Source organism: Canis lupus, chromosome 29 (genome assembly GCF_003254725.2).
Source record: "Canis lupus dingo isolate Sandy chromosome 29, ASM325472v2, whole genome shotgun sequence".
Classification (NCBI taxonomy): Eukaryota; Metazoa; Chordata; class Mammalia; order Carnivora; family Canidae; genus Canis; species Canis lupus.
Genome location: NC_064271.1, coordinates 29,005,886 through 29,015,248, shown reverse-complemented (window position 1 = coordinate 29,015,248; position 9,363 = coordinate 29,005,886). Strand labels below are relative to the sequence as shown.

Genomic DNA, 9,363 nt, shown 5'->3' with positions numbered 1-9,363 from the left:
AAATGAGTAGATAGTAAACATAGATGTTCCAGGGGTTCTTTTATTAAGAATTACAAGGCCAAAAGTAGAAATAGTCTTTAAATATATTCCCAGATACAGAAAGTTTTTAATACAGACTTTAGCATCTCTCATAATTACTTACATATAGTAGGTGATCAACGCATGCCTCATGAATTGAACTAAAGTTAAATATACCAGGAAAAATAGCAATGGGGGCTCAAACTCACAACCCCAAGATCAAGAGCTGAGATCAAGAGTCAGATGCTGAGGATCCCTGGGTGGCTCAGCGGTTTAGCACCTGCCTCTGGCCCAGGGCGTGATCTTGGAGTCCCTGGATCAAGTCCCACATCGGGCTCCCTGCATGGAGCCTGCTTCTCCCTCTGCCTGTGTCTCTGCGTCTGTGTGTCTCTCATGAATAAATAAATAAAATCTTTAAAAAAAAAAAAAAAAAGTCAGATGCTTAACCAACTCAACCACTCAGGTAACCCCTGAGTACTCTAGTTTTTTCTAAGTGATAAGAGGTTACCTGACTAAGCTCCAAGAGGGCAGAGACTGCTTTTGGATGGATTGCTATTGTATACCCAGTTCCTAGCTCAGTGCCCCAGTAAACATGTTCAGTAATATTTTGATTTTGACTTGAATGAATAAAATAGTAATACCCATTTATAGGCCTCCTCAATATCTGAGATTTTTGGATGGGACTGCTTTTAGTGTGAGTTTTCCTTAGGAAGAAAAAGAATTAAAAAGTGATGACACTGGGCAGCCCTGGTGGCCCAGCAGTTTAGCGCCACTTTCAGCCCAGAGCCTGATCCTGGAAACCTAGGATCAAGTTCCACATCGGGCTCACTGCATGGCGCCTGCTTCTTCCTCTGCCTGTGTCTCTGACTCTCTCTCTCTCTGTTTCTCAAGAATAAATAAATAAAATCTTAAAAAAAAAAAAAAAAAAAAGTGATGACACTAAGGGTAAATGGGAGGCTGTTTTTCATTAGCAGAAATGAGGAATTTCGGACGAAAGAGATGAAGTTTCTGCTATGGTTTGACATTTTCATAACTACAGGTTAAACAAGTTGTGTCACTCACTAGATAGCTTCGTATTCTGAAAAGCACGAAAGTCCCTCCTAGTGGACTTTGATAGCAAGAACAACCTAAAAACCTCAGACTGTCACTTGAACCTATACAAAGAATGTTCTTTAGGTTTTTTCATACGTGATTTATTTAAACTTTCAGAACAATTAGCAAACTTGTTACTGCTCTGCTTTTGTCATTTGTGACCTGGGATAAGCAAGGAAGTCATTTCTCGGTGTTCTGAATATAGAAAAGACCGAAATGCTATTTTTCACAAAGACTGAAGAAACTATCATTGTAAGATCAAGTTATGGAGATGAGTGGCCAACTCTAGCTATCTCTTCTTGCAATGAGGAGATCTTAAACTGCTGCAAGTGATGAATGTGAATAAAACCTTATCAGGAATCTTGTGACAGATGAAGATGGAGAGACATTTGACTGTTCAACTATGGGATTCTGAAGGTAGGCAAGAGTCAAGAAATAATGTTAAAGTGCTTAAACAAAGAAAAGACAGTCTTTTCAAGGCATCAATGCATATTGACTGAAATTCTAGATGCTTATTCTACCAACATATATTTAGTTGCTATATTGGGTTGCAGGTGTTTCAAATAGTATGAAAGAGACCTTTGCCAATAATTCTTGGGGCAGTTGCACAATATTTTTCTTATGCCATTTTATGGATTTCTCTGGACACAGATTTTGGCATTGTAGGAGCCACAACATAGGCTTTTGGATTTGTAATGATCTGCACATGTCCAGGAGGAGTGAGGTCTGTTTCTTCTGCTTCTAGAAGGAAATTTCACTTTGGCCATTTTGATAACTTGTGCATCAGCATTCTTGGCACTGATAATGATGTTGGCTAATTCTTACATATACTGTAGGATGTTACGGTTATCATGTACATTTCATACTCCTGTTTCTAAAATTATATATACCTTTCATACTTATATCAGTTGGAATAGTCAACTGTAGAATACCTGAAAAAGCAAACTTCCTAGAGAGAATAATTAGAACTATGAATTTTATTTTAATATCTGTAGGGATTTAGGTGACTTTCAGAATGTTTCTAAAAATAGTTAACATAGAGGTGCTATTATTGGATGTCTAAGTTCCTGCTTTGGATTTGTTTGGGTACTCCTTTGCTAAAATTTCTGTGTTGCCTCTTCTTGTTTGTAAACCAATTGCTGTCAAAAGTGGTATACTAGTTTCTCAGCTCTTGCCATTGTTCAGCTCTTTTTCACGGTCCAAGACCAACTTAGCTTCTGTGGCTTCTTTTACAGTGGTCATGAGTTCTGGATGTGAAAGGTTACTATTCCTTTCTGTTCTACAAGGCTAAGGAAAGTTGTATCCTTATCATAGAACATGAAAGGAAAAAGTAATCCCTTGGTCTAACAAAGCATTAGTGAATTCCTGCTATGAATGAGGTACTGTGGGAGATTCAAGGAATATCTAAAATGATGCCTGTTTTCAATATACTTTATATATATATAATATATATTTATTCATAATATATATTATATATATATTTATTCATGAGAGACACAGAGAGAGGCAGAGACACAGGCAGAGGGAGAAGCAGGCACCCTGCGGGGAGCCCTTTACGGAACTCTATCCCTGGATCCTGGGATCAGTACCAGAGCCGAAGGCAGATGCTCAACCACTGAGCCACCCAGGCATTCCCCTCAATATACTTTTTTTATGATCTGATTGAAAGCCTGACATTAGGGGAATGAGTGCTAAACACCTCGTGAATAGTACAGACAGTTAAATTTATAGAAATTCAGAGGAAGGAGACTTTTCAAACTGTGTTGGTTTGGAAATATGGAGTTAGATTTGAATATGATACTTTATTTTTAAAAAATCTTATTTGGTGAGAGAGAGCACACGCAGGAGCAGAAGCAGGGGAGCAGCAGGCAGAGGGAGAGGGAGAAGCAGGCTCCCCACTGAGCAGGAAGCCTGATGTGGGGCTGGATCCTAGGACCCTGGGATCATGACCTGAGCTGACAGCAGATACTTAACTGATTGAGCCACCCAGGCGCCCCCTGAATATGACCCTTTATTATGATCTTTTAAACAGGAAAGAGGAACAAAAAATAACTCTTCTGTAGTGATTGTGATACATCCCAAGTATTTATGGAAGGGTTCTCCATGTAATAGGCAGTCAGTAAATGCTCATATACTGAATGAATGTGAATTCCTATTTGGATCTCTCATCGGCTCCATCAGAATCAGTCTTTTTTCCCCTCAATGTCTTAAATGTAACATCTCTGCTCTTAACTGTACTCCTCTTGTCTTGCACAAGTGTCACTAAAGACATTGCTATATATCCTGAAACACAGGGTCATCTCTTACCCCTTTTCTCCTTTCTTCCTTCTTCATTCTTCCCTTAGAGTCCAGTTATTTCTTATAATATCTTTTCATCAATCCCCTCTTCATTCCCAGTAATATCACTACTTTTCTGCTTTTCTTGCTTCCCTAAGCCTTTAACTGGCTTTTGTCCCCTCTGTCCACTCTCCAATCACTGTCAGATTAATCTTCCTAAAATCTAACTTTGATTATGTATCTTCCCTGCTACAAGCTTTTTTGCTTTTTGAATAAAGTCTGTATTCCTTAGCAAGGCAGTTGTTTATTTTTTTTTTTAATAATTTTTTTTTATTTTTTATTTATTTATGATAGTTACAGAGAGAGAGAGAGGGAGGCAGAGACACAGGCAGAGGGAGAAGCAGGCTCCATGCACCGGGAGCCCGATGTGGGATTCGATCCCGGGTCTCCGGGATCACGCCCTGGGCCAAAGGCAGGCGCCAAACCGCTGTGCCACCCAGGGATCCCAAGGCAGTTGTTTATTATACTGTACTATCTGACTTCACTCTCATTTTCCAGTTTTATCTCCACTTCCACTTGTTTACCACAGCCTTTGCTCCATTCAAACTGGATGATTTGGTATCTTGTGAATATGCCTTTGTTCACACTGTTCCTACATACTGAGGGGCAGGCTTCAACTTTATCTAAATTTTGGCTACTCCTGTAGACCTGGCTCAAATAATAGCCTTGCCATGAAGCTTTTGCTAATCCCACTTTAGGTGGGCATTTTCTCTACATTCTCACAATTTTTTATGTTTTATATTTAATCAACTTGGCTTGTTTTATAGCTATTCATATTCCTGTCATACTCTTATTTTGCTATAAAACTTTGGATGTAAGAATTACAATCATAATATATAAACAGTGTAATATGATAGTATAAACAATATTCATTTTGATACTCCCCGTGTCTAGCACATTTCCTATGTGCTCGTTCAAATAAACAACTGAAGCACAGATGAAGCCCCAAAAGAGTAGTGTGCTTTTTTTTTAATACCATTTTTGAATGTTTAGTGGCAATTTTAGTATCTAGTTCGAGTTTGCACTCTTCTCCAAAGATAGTGTGGGCACCAATAATGAGAAATACCTCCCACATTTCTGCCTCCCACATTTCCTTACCCTGTAGCTGTAGGCAAATGAATCTTCCTGTAGTCCAGTTTCCTTGTCTAAAAAAAATGGAGGTAATAATGTGAACTCTCAGATTGTTGTAATTGTCAACCAAGAAAAGGAGGTGAAAATGAACAAGAAACAAAGGCCTTTTATTTGGGGTCTCAGAATTGCAATTCAGAGAGCACGGAGTCTGTTAGCAACCAGAAAAATGTCCCACTCATGGAGAAGGCAAGAGGTTATTCTGAGAAAGAATTAGGGTAATTATATGCTTTTGATAAAGAGAAAAATAAAACCCTGCTAATTGGTACTAACCAGTTGAGCTGCTTTTGATTACTTACTTTAGTTTCATTTGACAGCACCAATTAATCTTAGTATGTTTTACTTAACTATTGTCTTCATAAACTTCATACCAACAGTTTTATGGTCCTAATGCCAGTTCTGTTTAGCAACTGCTTGTAAAATAATTACCACTTTTGGCCCAGTTCAAGAATCCACTAGTTAGAAAGGAAAAATGAAGCTTCAAAATGGAATTTCTCATGTTCAGAAATTTTATGCAATTCCACAGAACTAAATGGGATCATACTTTTGATGTATTTAGAACAGTACCTTGCACATAGTACGTGCTCAGTGATAGCTGCTGCTGGTTTATCATAGGTTAAACTTTTGACCCTGAAATGTTGACTGGTTTGGAGTATGAATCTGATCATTCTATATGGAGCCTAAAACTTCAAACATTTTCCTATTAGTGATAATCATGATCTTACCCATAATATTAGGGAATTTTTGTTTATTTTGCCAACTAAAATGACAACCTAAGTTCTTTTTTTTTTTTTTTTTTTTTTTTTTAAACTTCATCGAACCCAGTATGTGAATATCAAGATTTATAAAAGACCTGGTTTGGCATGCTGGTAGATGGTTATTATTCACTTTATAAAATAATAATTGCCCACTCAGAATGTTTTTACTGATTCCCTTAAACAGAAATCTCCACTTAGGAGTTTTTAGTTAAGCTTATACAAATTTAACAAACATATATTTTCATGAACATACTTTATTGATTGGGAGACATTGCATTTCTAGTTAAATTTTATCATTAACCTTGTGATCTCAAATAAGATTTCTCTGCATTTCATCTTCAAATCTGTAAAATGAAGATAATCAACTGAGGTTTAAGATCTTGCTCGATGCCTTAAGTCTCTGGTTCTGGCATAAAACTCTAGGACCTAGCACCATAAGGAGAGTTACAGGATAAAATGAAAAAGATTCAGGTTGATGGGGAATAACCACATGCAGCTGCTGCTTTTTCTAGTAAAGATAACAAAAATAAGAGCTTCTTGAGAGGGACCAAATACAATTCTTTGAATTTCTTACAGTGTTTACCTCAATGCCTTGAATAGACTTATTGCTAATTAACTCTGCTTAATGAGAGCTATCTATAAAGGTCAAGATCATATACTCTAGAACCAGACAATGCCTGGATCTGCATTTCTAGCTCTGTCACCAGTTGGGTGACATTGGTCAGGTTACTCTCCCTGGGCCCAAATTCATATAGAAAGTGGTGATAATGAAAGTATGATGATATTGTTGTGAAGGTTAAATTAGTAAGGTTCTCAGAGCAATGCTTAACACATAGTAAATTCTATTGTTGTTCTATACATCTTTTAAAATGATTTTTATTTTTAAAAAATTTTATTTATTCATGAGAGACACAGAGGCAGAGACACAGGCCGAGGGAGAAGCAGCCTCCATGCAGGGAGCCCAGTGTGGGGACTTGATCCGTGGTCTCCAGGATCACGCCCTGAGCCGAAGGCAGCGCTAAACCGCTGAGCCACCCGGGCTTCCCATTCTCAATAAATATTTGAATGATCTGTAACCTTAAGAGCAGCCAAATGCATGACAGGAGTAGAAATATATTTTATTTCTCTTGATAGATATATCAAGAAAGACAGATTTTACATGGTAAAAATTTCTAATTTGGATGGGGATGAAGTGTCTGTTTTTTGTTAAAGAATGAGAGGTACAAAGCATGTTGTCTGATTACTTGAGTTCACACCAATCATTTTATATAGCCAGGATTGGTTAGACAAAAGATCCAGAGGTAGAGGGGTAAGACATTTTTTAATGTTTTTCCGACCCTTAGGAGGTGATTCTGAGGTATATTGTTCCAAGAATAAAAGTTCTATCTACAATTCTAACCTGTGTTATGTCAAAACATTAAATTTCGTTAGGTATCTTAGAGACTCCATCCCTGAGGACCTGCCCTTTGTGTAAATTTTTATCATTTTAAGATCAAAGCCCACTAAGTAATTAACTAATAAAGTCTTGGTATGTGGAATGGTATGTGGAATCTGATCTCCCCGCCTCCCAGCCCCCCAGCGACAGGAGTTGCCCTTTAAAAGAAAATCAGCTCTGGAGACTCCAGTAGAGTTAACAAGATACCCAAGATTGCTAGGAAAGGAATTAACAAGGTGGTCCCTCTATTCAAATACAGGACAATTGGGCACTTATTGCTTCTGTTGTTAGATGACCTTACACTCTGTGGCTTGATAAAGGACCATCTTCCCCAAAGCCACCTTTTTTGTAGAGTCAGGTGTCCGCTAAAGTGTCAAGGGCATTGGATCTCACCTGTTTTCTCTTTTGAAGTTTAGCATAATTAGAACCTGTCATGGATGGAAGTCAGCCTGTAGGAGAGGATATCTCAAAGATTCAGAAGAGGAAACTTGCCTTTAGGGAAGTCTGGAATGGTGACCGGGATGTCCCATCAGGAAGCAGATTTTGCCCTGGCAAGGTATTCGGCCTGGAACCTGACCCCCAACCCCCAAGGCCTTGGAACAACGGATGATCTTTGGGACTGGGAACAATGGCTGTAGGTATGACTGTAGCTTTAAGAATTGTCCCTCTGGGCACCTAGGGCAGTGCACGGGAGCTGAGAGCTGAGATCTCTTCGGCCATCCGAACTCACGGCACCGAATAAAATCTTTTGGATTGGGTGGGACCAGTGTGCCACTGCGCCAAAACCGAACCGGCGCCCCGGGCTTCCTTGTGCACGACAGCGTTCCGGTGCACTTTCAGGCATTTGGAATCTCTTTGGACTGAAAATACTTAGTTACTTGAGAGCAACCGTGAGGTCGCAGCTGAGACCCCTAGAAAAAAAGACTGGACTTCCTGCTTATTTGAGGTAGGAAGTGTGAAGTGATTTTAATTTGAATAAGGAATAAGATTTGATCTTCTGACTTCACATGGCTTACACTGGTTTTATCTATAACAACTTTGCCATGTGGGACCACGTTCATTTAAAGGAGGCTTGAAGAGGACTCGGGTGACACTTCCTGCAGATGCCTGGAAAATCTGATTACAGAGCAACACCAGTCGCTATGCAGTTGCCAGGATTATTTTAAGACAGTGAAGACTCAAAACAAATTTCTCAAGTGTTTCTGAATTTCTGAAGAAGGCGGAGGCTGCAGAACGGACGTTAGAACCCAAAATAAAGAGGCCACTCGTCCAAAGCCGCCGGGGCAGGCCCGCGGGCGGGGCGGGGAGCAGCCTGACCGGGTCTCGGCCGCCGGCTGGGGAGGCCACGCCCACGGGGCGGGGCCGCGGGCGGGACTTCCTGCCGGGGGCCCGTCGCTCCTTCAGGAAGAGCCCCGCTGCGGATCCCGCCGCCGGCCGCCCGAGCCTGACCTCCAGTCGAGGTAAGTCCCGCGTCGGTGCGGGTCCACGGTCTAGGCCGGAGCGGGGGGCGGGGGCGCCCGAGGACGGAGGCCGCAGCCGGGGCCCCTTTATCCGCGCAGGTTCTCCTCAGACCCCGCCGCTGGGGGCCCCCGGGGACAGGGCCGCCCCCGCCCGTCCTCTCACCCCGTCCAGCGGGGTCCGCTCGCGCCTCCTCCCGCAACCGTTGGGGCAGCTCACCGCGACTTTTCTCGTTGTACTGACTCCGAGGAAGCACCGGGAGCGCTGGCACGGCTGGCTCGCTGCCGGGGTGGCGGTGGTCCCGGGTCCCGCGTGAGCCGCTCCCCTCGAGCCGCCGCGGCCTCGCCGGGTGGGGGCGGGGGGCGGGGATGCCTCAGGCGTCGCCTTCGGGAAAGTGAAGGCGCCCGGAAGCGGCAGCCGCGAGTGGTTGTGACTGCGGCACGTCCCCCGAGTGTGATGCACGGAGTTTCCTGGTGTCCTCCGAGCCTCCCTCTGGAGGTCCTTCCCTAGGGGTGTCGTTCGGGCTCAGGCTCCGGCGTTGCCTGCTCACGTGACTTAGCGGTATTTGCGGGTCCTCTCTTTTCCGTGAGCGGGGGACCTATAGTCCGGGTGCCTAATTGACATCCCTTTTTGGTTTCAGAAACGCTTCTCATCCTCTCCTGATTTAAACTTTTGACCCAAAGCTCCAAACCCACTCTCTTCTGTTACTCCCTGTTTCAGTGGACGTGACTGTAATCCATGCAGTTGCTCAAAGTGGGAAATCTGGGCATCATTGAAGTCTTCTTCCTCTCCTTCATACCCCATATCCAAATTATTGTTAAATGTCCCCAACTTTACCTCCCAAAGCAAATATTTCTCTGTCCTCTCAACTTCTCTTTATACACCTCTTCCTCCACTCTTCCAGATTTAAGCCAACCTTCAGGTCTTCCCTGGACTGCTGCATCCTAAATCTAAATCTCCAGTCTACCCAGCACCCACTCTCCACTTTTCCCTCCCCGCCCCAATCCATTCTCTTCAATAGCCATGGTGAAATGTTTCTTCATGGCTCTCAAATCAAAATCTTACCTCCAAGGTCCTGCCTGGCCTGATCCCTACTAGCGATCCCTCCAGTCTCATCCCCCTCCTCCTTCCCTTGAT

General features: G+C 42.3%; 1 protein-coding gene and 1 long non-coding RNA gene across 8 annotated transcripts in view; one reads left to right on the top strand and one right to left on the bottom strand.

The window, feature by feature from the left end:
- Window positions 1-5,353: 5,353 nt before the first annotated feature.
- On the bottom strand, window positions 5,354-8,597 carry LOC125753958 (uncharacterized). The gene is made up of 2 exons (XR_007406961.1): window positions 8,446-8,597; window positions 5,354-7,994 (listed from the first exon to the last, which is right to left on the bottom strand). It is a non-coding gene; the product is annotated as an uncharacterized LOC125753958 (long non-coding RNA).
- IMPA1 (inositol monophosphatase 1) overlaps window positions 7,986-9,363 on the top strand; it is a 27,703-nt gene continuing 26,325 nt past the window's right edge. For 2 of the 7 annotated variants that reach the window (XM_049103713.1, XM_049103714.1), the window contains exon 1: window positions 7,986-8,228. The gene's annotated coding sequence lies outside the window, so the exon portion shown is untranslated. Of the gene's footprint in view, window positions 8,229-8,644; window positions 8,788-9,363 lie in introns of those variants that run through there. The other 5 variants (XM_025433460.3, XM_025433461.3, XM_025433463.3 and 2 more) reach the window with 5 other exon arrangements.